Here is an 8,919-nt window from a genome sequence, read left to right on the forward strand (position 1 = left end):
TTTCTTAAATTTTTCATAATCTTTGCTTGAGTGTTCCAGTTCGTCCACTTTATCTTCCAATCTTGATACTCTGTTTTCCATTTCGTTCACCCTATTGGTGAGGCTTTATCCTGTCGTTTCTAATTGGTTTACTGAGGATTTCACTTCCTTCTTCATTTCAGCCTGAGTATTCTTCAATATTTCTAAATCTTTTATGAATTCATTCAGAAGTATATCCTATCTTCCTTCAGTTCTTTGATTTGTTTGTGTGTTCTTTAAATTCACTGAATTCTTTTATCATGTTTGTAACTGTTCTTTTGCATTCCATATCCTGCATTATCTCTAGGGGGTTTTCATTGTGCTCTTCTAGAGGACTATTGGTATTTGGTGAGGACCTGTTATTTTGGTTTTTCATGTTATTATTTTTTCTCTGTGATTTTGACATGTGAATTTCTTTTGTAGTTTCTCATTCTTGTGTGAGACTCAAGCCTTCAAGCTTAGGTCTGCTTCTTTTTGTGAACTTTATGTGTCTTTGTGGTTTACTTTTTGGGCGTGAAAAACTGGCTCCTCTACGCTTCCAGTTCTCTCTTTTGATTTTTATACTGGAGTGGCCAGATTGCTTTTGTCTTCAGGAGTTCCCACAAGAGGCCCAAGTCAGATGAGGATCAGATGCTTTTAGGCTTTCTCCTAATGCCTGGATCCCTCCAGGAAAGATTTTGGCCTTAGGAATTTAGTGATTGGACTGGCCTGGGAGCTGGGCCCAAGGAAGATGCTGGTCTAGGGCAGCTGGTGGCCATGCCATCCAGAGATGCAAAGGAAGATGGGGGCGGGAAGTGGTCCCAAGGGCTCCTGGGGACTGCACTGAGGAGCTGGGTTGGTCTGGATGCCAAGGATCAGGAAGGGGAAAGGTCAACCCCGGCATCCAGGAAAGAGACTGGTGGGTTGTGCAGGCCCAGGGAAGCAGAGGGAGGTGGGGGCAGGGCCAGGCCCAGTGTGCTCCTGGGTACCTGAGAAGGAACTAACTTGGTCTGGATGCACAGGATCAGGAAGCAGTGGTGGTTCCCCAGGTGTCTGGGGCACTAAGACAAGGAATGGGACAGAACCCAGGCTAGGAGAGACCTGCTGGGTAGATGGGAGGGTGAATGAGGGTGGGGGAGTCAAGGCATGGAGGGCACACTCGACTTACCCTGGAGAGAGAGGCCTGTGGGTGGTGCAAGCCCAGGGAAACAGAGGTATTCTTATTTTTCTAAGGCCTTGACAGGAGGGCACTTGAATTCTCTCTGGTTTTTTAAATACAAGTACTTATAGATATAAAGTTCCTTATTAGAAATGCTTTTGCTGTATCCCAAAGTTCTGATAACATGTGTTTCAATTTCATTTGATTCTAGGATTTTAAAAACTTCCTTCCCTAGTTATTCAATGACTCACTGCTCATTCAGGAATGTAGTGTTTAATCTTCATGTATTTGCATAGTTCCTGTAGTCTCTCTTGCTATTTATGTCACTTTTATTTCATTATGATCTCATAAGCTACAAAAAGTTGTTTTGACTTTTTTGTATTTGTAAGGAATTGACTTACATCATAAAAGTGATCTGTTTTAGAAAAATTCCTATGAGGTGCTGGGAAGAATGTATATTCCATGGCTTTGGGGTGAAACAATCTGTAGATACCTGTAAAATCCATTTAATCTATGATTCAGTTTAGCTATGAAGTGTCTTTTTTTGTTGTTGTTTTTTGGTCGGGATAGTCTATTAATGAGAATGGGATATTGATGTTTTCTACTATAATTGTATCTGGATTTATCTGTCCCTTTATGTCCAAAGTGTTTTATAAAATTGGATAATATTTAGTGCATGTATATTTACAATTGTATCTTCTTACTAGATTGTTTCCTTTATTAATATACAGCAATCTTCTTTATCTCTTCTGAATAATTTTGACTCAAATATACTTAGTCATATATGAGTGTACCTACTCTTGCTTGGTTTTTTGTTTGTTTTTGTTTGTTTTGTTTTACTTGCTCCTTGTACTGATTTCTATCCCTTCACTTTTGGTCTTGGTCTGTGTGTGTCTTTGCCAGTGAGGTGTATTTCTTGAAGACACTAACAATTGATCTTGTTTTTAATCTAATCATCTAGTCTACAACTTTTAATTGTAGAATTAAGGCTATTAATATTTAGGGTTATTACTGAGTAGTTTGCTGATATCTATACTCTTGTTCTTTTCCCTGGTTAGCTTAAATATTCTTTGTTCCTTTTTTCCTCTTCTATTTACATTAGAGGTTTGTGCTGGTCAACTGAGTTGGATGTGATCTTTTTTCATGGCTATTTAGTCCATCTCTTCCTCTTACGAGATTTATTCTTTCTTGTGCTCTCATTTGTGACTGTCTTTCTTCCTCCTCTATGGTTAGGAGTCCTTACATAGCTTCTGTAGTCCTGACCTGGTGGTCATGAATTGCTTTAGTTTGTTTATCTTGGGAGGTCTTTACTTCTCCATTGATTTTAAAAGATAACATTGCTGGATATAGTAATCTGGGTTGTCAGTTATTTCTTTTTAGGGCTTGAAATATATCATCTCATACTTTTGCTGCTTTTAGTGTTTCTTGTGAGAGGTCTGATGTTTACCTCTTAGGATTGTTTCCTTGCTCTGCAGGCTTAGAATTTTAATTATAATGTGTCATGGAGAGGTACTTCGAAAGTGTAACTGAATTATTGTTTTTGTCCAACTTGAAGTTTCCCTATCAGTTTCTCCATTTGAGACTTGTTTAAAGTCTATGTATAAAAGCATTCAAGCAACCAACAGTTTTTTTAATATAAAAATTCTTTGAGGGACTGGAGAGATGGCTCAGTGATTAAGAACACTGACTGTTCTTGCAGAAGACCCAAGTCAGGTATAATCCTAATAGGTTTTCCTTTATATGTGACTTGTTCTTTTTTACAGCTTTCAGTAATGTCTCTTTATTTTGTACATTTAGTGTTTTGACTATAATGTGCCGTGGAGAGTTTCTTTTCTGGTCCTGTCTGTTTGGTGTTCAAGACCCAGGTTCAAATCCTGGCACCCACATGGCAACTAACAACTGTCCATAACTCTAGTTCTGCTGGGGCACTGCATTCACATACTTACACATATCCATGATTAACAATAAAAATGAATTTAAAAATTCTTTGATAATTTCATGCATATATGCAATGCATTTTGAAAATATTCATTCCACACACCCCCACCCTTCCCAGAGCCACCCTCCACCTTCCCACACCTTTTTTATTTAAAATAATCCATGAATCCAGTCTGTGATGCTCATATGCTCACAGGTGTGGGGCCATCCACTAGAGCATGATCTCCCTCCTCCAGAAGCCATCAACTTACAATAGTTCCTCAGCTAGGGGTGGGTACTAGTGAGCCCCTCCCACCTCCATGTTGGAATGTTTACTGGATTGATCTTGTGTAGGTCTTGTGCAGGCAACCCTAGCTGCCATAAGTTCATGGGTGCAGGGACCTGTCATGTCCAGAAGGCATTATTTTTCCCTAGTTCTTCCTGATCTCTGACTCTTATAATCTTTACACCCCTTCTTCCTTAATGGTCTCTGATCTGTGGGGGGAAGGCATGTGATGTAGGTATTCCATGTGTGGCTAACAAGTCCACAGACACATTTTCTCTACACTTGACCAGCTGTGAGTTTTTGTGTTAACCACCATCCACTGCCCAAAGAAACTTCTCTGATGAGATCTGAAAGCTATACTAATTTATGGATGCAGAGATATAAATTTAGAAGACAATTCAAAACTATATTCAAAAAATAATAGTAGTAAGTTCATCTGTGGGGCCTGTGAGCTCCCCCACCGTAGGTTCTTAACCAGATTTATAGTACCAGCACGTATTTCCTCCTATGAAGGAGGCTTTAAATCCAGTCAGAAAGCAATGGGTCACCTCCATGACATTCACACTACTATTGCACCCATGTGCATAGCATGCCACACCTATGATTACTGGAGCTCACAGGGTTCACTGCTGTGGCTTCTTACCTACCTCTACCCAGCAACCTCAATAGCACCGTCCAGTACCATGAAAGCTAGCCCACAGGGAAGAAGCTTCCTGGTCAGTACCAGCTTGATTTCTTCATGTTTTGTGATGAAAGTGTGTGATGCCTTCTGCAATAGGGTCTTATCCTCAAGTTCTGGTGGGCAACCAAAAAAAGTACTGGCAATAGGTTGTATAGTTTTGGGGATTTCCAAGATATCCCTGATCAACAACTCAAGGGGGAGGTATCTGTACCTTTAGTCAACAGATTTTACAACTTGCCTCCTTAAATCAAACTTAAGAGTTTGATTCTCTCAATAATGATTTCCTAAGGGCCACGTGTTTTTCCTAAAATAATCTGCTTTTAATGAACATTTAAATAGAAACCTTCATAGCGTTTAAAAACTGAAAGCTGGTGATCTCACCACATTTTCCCTTTAAAATGCTGAAGTTATAATCAAATTCAAAAATGCAAAATCTGCTTTTTATTGTCTGCTTTCACTTTTAAACAGAGGCTTTTTGTAATGGTGCTGACTTTGCCATAAAAATGAAAAGATCATTTAATTATTTTGTGTTCTATATTCACCTTAGTTACTATATTCAGCTATAAGCACCATGATTTTCAAGAGGAATTTTGACAATAATAAAACCTAACCAGATTTATAAAGTATCTGGGAGCTCAAATAAGAAACAGCACAAATGCTTTCATTCTTTCTGTATTGCTGTCACAAGTTACCCAAGACTGGGTACCTTAAAAGAGAAATTTATTTTGGATCATGGTTTGAGAGTGTCGGGCACCCACATCTGATGAGGGTTTCATACCACATCATAACATGCAGATGACATGGTATAGTGGGAACACATGTAAAAGCAGTGCATGTGATGCACATGTATCCAAGAGGGAGGCCAAGGGGAGAAGCCAGGTTTTATAACAACCTGCTATCATGGTATCCAGTTCCTGAGACTCAATTCACTCCCATAGGATATGTATTAATTCTTCCAAGTTTGGTCATCATGACTAAATTGCCTTTAATTGGGACTCAGCTTTAATGGTTACCCTGTTTGTCAGTATCCCCACACTGCACTTTCAGCACACGAACTTTGGTGGTTCAACCCCATGGAAACCATAGTATCAAATAAATGGAAGATGCTGAACCTGAGAAAAAGCTTAGGAGGGAGAGAAGACTTACCCTCGAATATCTGAAGAGCTAGCTTTCTGAGTCACACTTACACATTTAAGTTCTGTATTAGTCATGTTTCTATTGCTGTGATAGAAACACTGACCAAAACAACTTATAAAAGGAAGAGTTGGGCCAGGCGTGGTGGCACACGCCTTTAATCTCAGCACTCGGAAGGCAGAGGCAGGTGAATTTCTGTGAGTTCAAGGCCAGCCTGGTCTACACAGTGAGTTCCAGGACAGTTTTTTTTTTTTTTTTTTTTTTTTTAAAAAAAAAAAAAAAAAAAAAAAAAAAAAAAAGAAAGAAAGAAAGAAAGAAAGAAAGAAAGAAAAGGAGGCGTTTATTTGAGCTTACGGTTCCAGGGAAATTAATTACAGTCTGCCATGGCAGGGAGGCATGGTAGCTGGAGGTGGCTGGAGCAAGAGCAGTAGAAGCTAAGCTCTCACATCATCATACAGGCACAGGAAGCAAGAGAGCAACTAAAGATCCAGCAAGGCTTAAGAACTCTGTAAGCCCACGCCCAGTGACATGCTTCCCCCAGGATAGCCACACCTTCTAAAACCTCCCAAAACAGCGCCACCGTCTGGGGACAAAATGTCCAAATATTTGGCACCTATGGGGGACATTTTCATTCAAACCACCACAAGTTCCAAAACACATCTCAGTGAAGGAAGGGAGAAGATAGATAGAAATCAGGAACAGGTCCATCGGCTAATGGGATTATGTGTAGGAAATGGACTTCTGCTTCCTTCCAATTGCTTCTGGAATTTCCCTCCTGCTACAAACAACTGGAAATCAGACCAAACGTGTGTGAGATGTTTGTTTCCAGACACTGGGCAGCAACAGCAGAAAAATGTAGATTAAGAGCTGGGAAAAGATAAAAGGGACATTACAATTTCTCCAACCTACTGCCTAGTCAGCATCCAAGCTGCTTTGAAGGCAGGGGAACTCTAATACCAATACTAAGAAAACACATAGCTAGAAAGACATACTACAAAAATGCCTGATGAACACAGATGCCCAAAATCTTAACAAAATTAGAAACTAGAATCTAGCAATACATCATTATGAATTAGAGCATGTTCTATGAAGACAGGGGAGCCAACATTCAAAAACCAAGGAAAACATCCAAAAAAAAAAAAAAAAACATTCACCATATTAACATTCTGCAAAAAAGCTCTTATGAACATGTCAATGGATACGGAAAAAGCTTTTGACAAAATTAATAGCCATTCATAATTTTTTAAAAAGCAAGAAAAACTCTTATGAAAGTAGGAATTGAAGGGGAACCCCTGAATCTGGCAAAAATCCTTTTGGTAGCATCATATTAGTAAAAGACTGCTTGCTCTTCCCCTAAGACTGAGAGCAAAGCTAGAATGCCCATTATTACTTTTGTTCAACATCATGCTGGAGGTCATGAGCAGTGCAATAAGACTCAAAAAAGAAACGCATACGTATTGGAAAAAAGGAAGAAAAACTATCTCTGGAGTCAGATAACATGATCATGTTTATAGAAAAGTCTTTATAAGCTATTAAAACTAGTAAATTAGTTAGTAGAACTAATGAGTATGTGCAATAAAGTTTCAGGATGCAAGATCAATGCAAAATCAAGATCAATTCTATTTCTATATAACTACTAACATCAAACAAATACTGAGAAAATTTTAAATACCACTTCCAGTACTATCAAATAATATTAAAGATTTGGTAATACGTTTAACAAAACTGTAAGTGTAAGACCTATACATGGAAAACTACAAAACATCACTATAGACAGAGTTTAAAGTAAACCTAAATAAGTGGAAGTATATGCTATGTTTGTGGATCAGAAGGCACAATATTACTAGGATACTAATTTTCCCAAATTGATCAATGTATCTAAACAATACAAATCAAAATCCTGAAAGACTTTTTAGTAGAAATTTAAAAGCTGGGTCTTAGAAGATGTGTGAGAATGTAAGTAATTGGCAGTTGTCAAAATAATTCTGAAAATTAAGAATGAAGAAGGAGCCAGGCATGATGGTACATGCTTGTAATTGTAGCACTCAGGGGTAGAATCAGGAGTATTGAGTTTGAGGGCAGCCTGGGCTATATAGTGAGAGTAAGACCCTGTGATGATTTGAATGAGAATGTTCCTCATAGGCTCCAAGTATGTGGGCATTTTGCCCCAGTTGGTAGTGCTGTTTTAGGAGGTCTTAAAAGGTATGGCCATGCTGGAGGAAGCATGCCATGGGTTGGGGGTGTGGATGGTGGTCTTAGAGAGTCCTTAAGCTTTGCTGGATCTTCAGTCACTCTCTGCTTCCTGTGCCTGCTTGAAGATGTGAGTTCTTAAGTTTCTCTTCCTGCCCTGGCCAGCTCACCATGCCTCCCTGCCACAATGGTCACTAATCTCTCTAGGACCTGGAACTGTAAGCTCAAATAAATTCCCTTGGTCACAGTGTTTTATCACAGCAAGAAAAAGTAACTAATACAGACCCCTACATCAAGAAACAAAAACAGTTCCCCCCAAATGGAGCTAGACAGTGTGATATTGGTGAAAGGACACACGTGCCAGTCAGTGTAACAAAATAGAGTTAAAAAACAAACTCACACGGTCAACTGGTTTTGACAGAAGTACCAAGTAATTCCATGTACAAAGGACTATATTTTCAACTGATGGTGTTGAGAGAATTAAAATCTACAAGGAAAAATATAGACATGCACAAAATAATTTAAGGTGAACCATAGACTAAATAAAAGGTCTAAAATTAAAAGATTTATGAAAGAAAACATTTTTGTATCCTTAGGCTAAACAAATCTTTTATAATCAAGACTCAGAAAGTACAAACATGAAAAGATAAACTGATAAAGTAGACTTCATCAAAATTAAATGTTTCCATTGACTTGTCAAGAAAATAAAAAATCAATCATAAATTGGGAAGAAATAAATATTTGTAAAAAATGTATATCCAATAAAGAATGTATATCCAGAATATATAATTGCATGACAAATCAGAGGTAATCCATGACCTAACAAAAGGGTATAGTCATACAATGGAAAACTGCCTAGCCTTAGAAAAGATGATTTTCAAAAGTTTTATGCCAAATAAAAAAAGACACAAGAAGCTTACTCATTATACAGTGCTGTTTCTATGATTGTTCGGATAAAGAAAAGCTAAACACCAGGTAACAGGATAGATGGGGTAAAGAGATTAGCTGAAAGGAACCTACATAATGTTTTCTGTCTTGATTGTGCTCAAGGTTATACACTGTATGCATTGGTTAAACTTTTCAAACTGTCTTCCAGCAATGCTTGAATTCTGCTGTTAATTAATATACCTCCACAGATATTATCATTGTTTTAAGTATTCATCCATATAAAAAAGAACTGCCAATGACAGGAAGTGTTCAGAAAGATCTAGTCTAGACTGTTGCAAAGTCATTGGGGTATTGTTGAGAGGATTCTTGTGGTCCCTACATTCTCCATGGATGCCAAGTGAGCAACCCCTACTGTCAGTCTCCGAGTGGGACCATAGTACTGACAAAATAGTCAATCAACCGGGAGGCATTTGAACCCCAAACTTTATCAGCAGTAAATCCATAAAAAGCAGAGTACCAGCTGGCTGGAGATTTCCTACTTTGACCTGTCAACAAAATAATATTCACAGTTGATGGTATTTTGCAGCACTTTCTGGTGAACCTATTTAGGCATCAGCATCCTCAAGATTTCCCTTTCCTCTACCTTCAAAACCTGCCTGCTTTAAA

General features: G+C 38.4%; 1 protein-coding gene across 2 annotated transcripts in view; it reads left to right on the forward strand.

The window, feature by feature from the left end:
* Positions 1 to 8,919, forward strand: part of Cd86 (CD86 molecule) — an 85,106-nt gene that overhangs the window by 72,439 nt on the left and 3,748 nt on the right. The gene's annotated exons all lie outside the window — the stretch shown is intronic.

This window comes from Nannospalax galili, unplaced genomic scaffold, assembly GCF_000622305.1.
Source record: "Nannospalax galili isolate Female #2095 unplaced genomic scaffold, S.galili_v1.0 scaffold18, whole genome shotgun sequence".
Classification (NCBI taxonomy): domain Eukaryota; kingdom Metazoa; phylum Chordata; class Mammalia; order Rodentia; family Spalacidae; genus Nannospalax; species Nannospalax galili.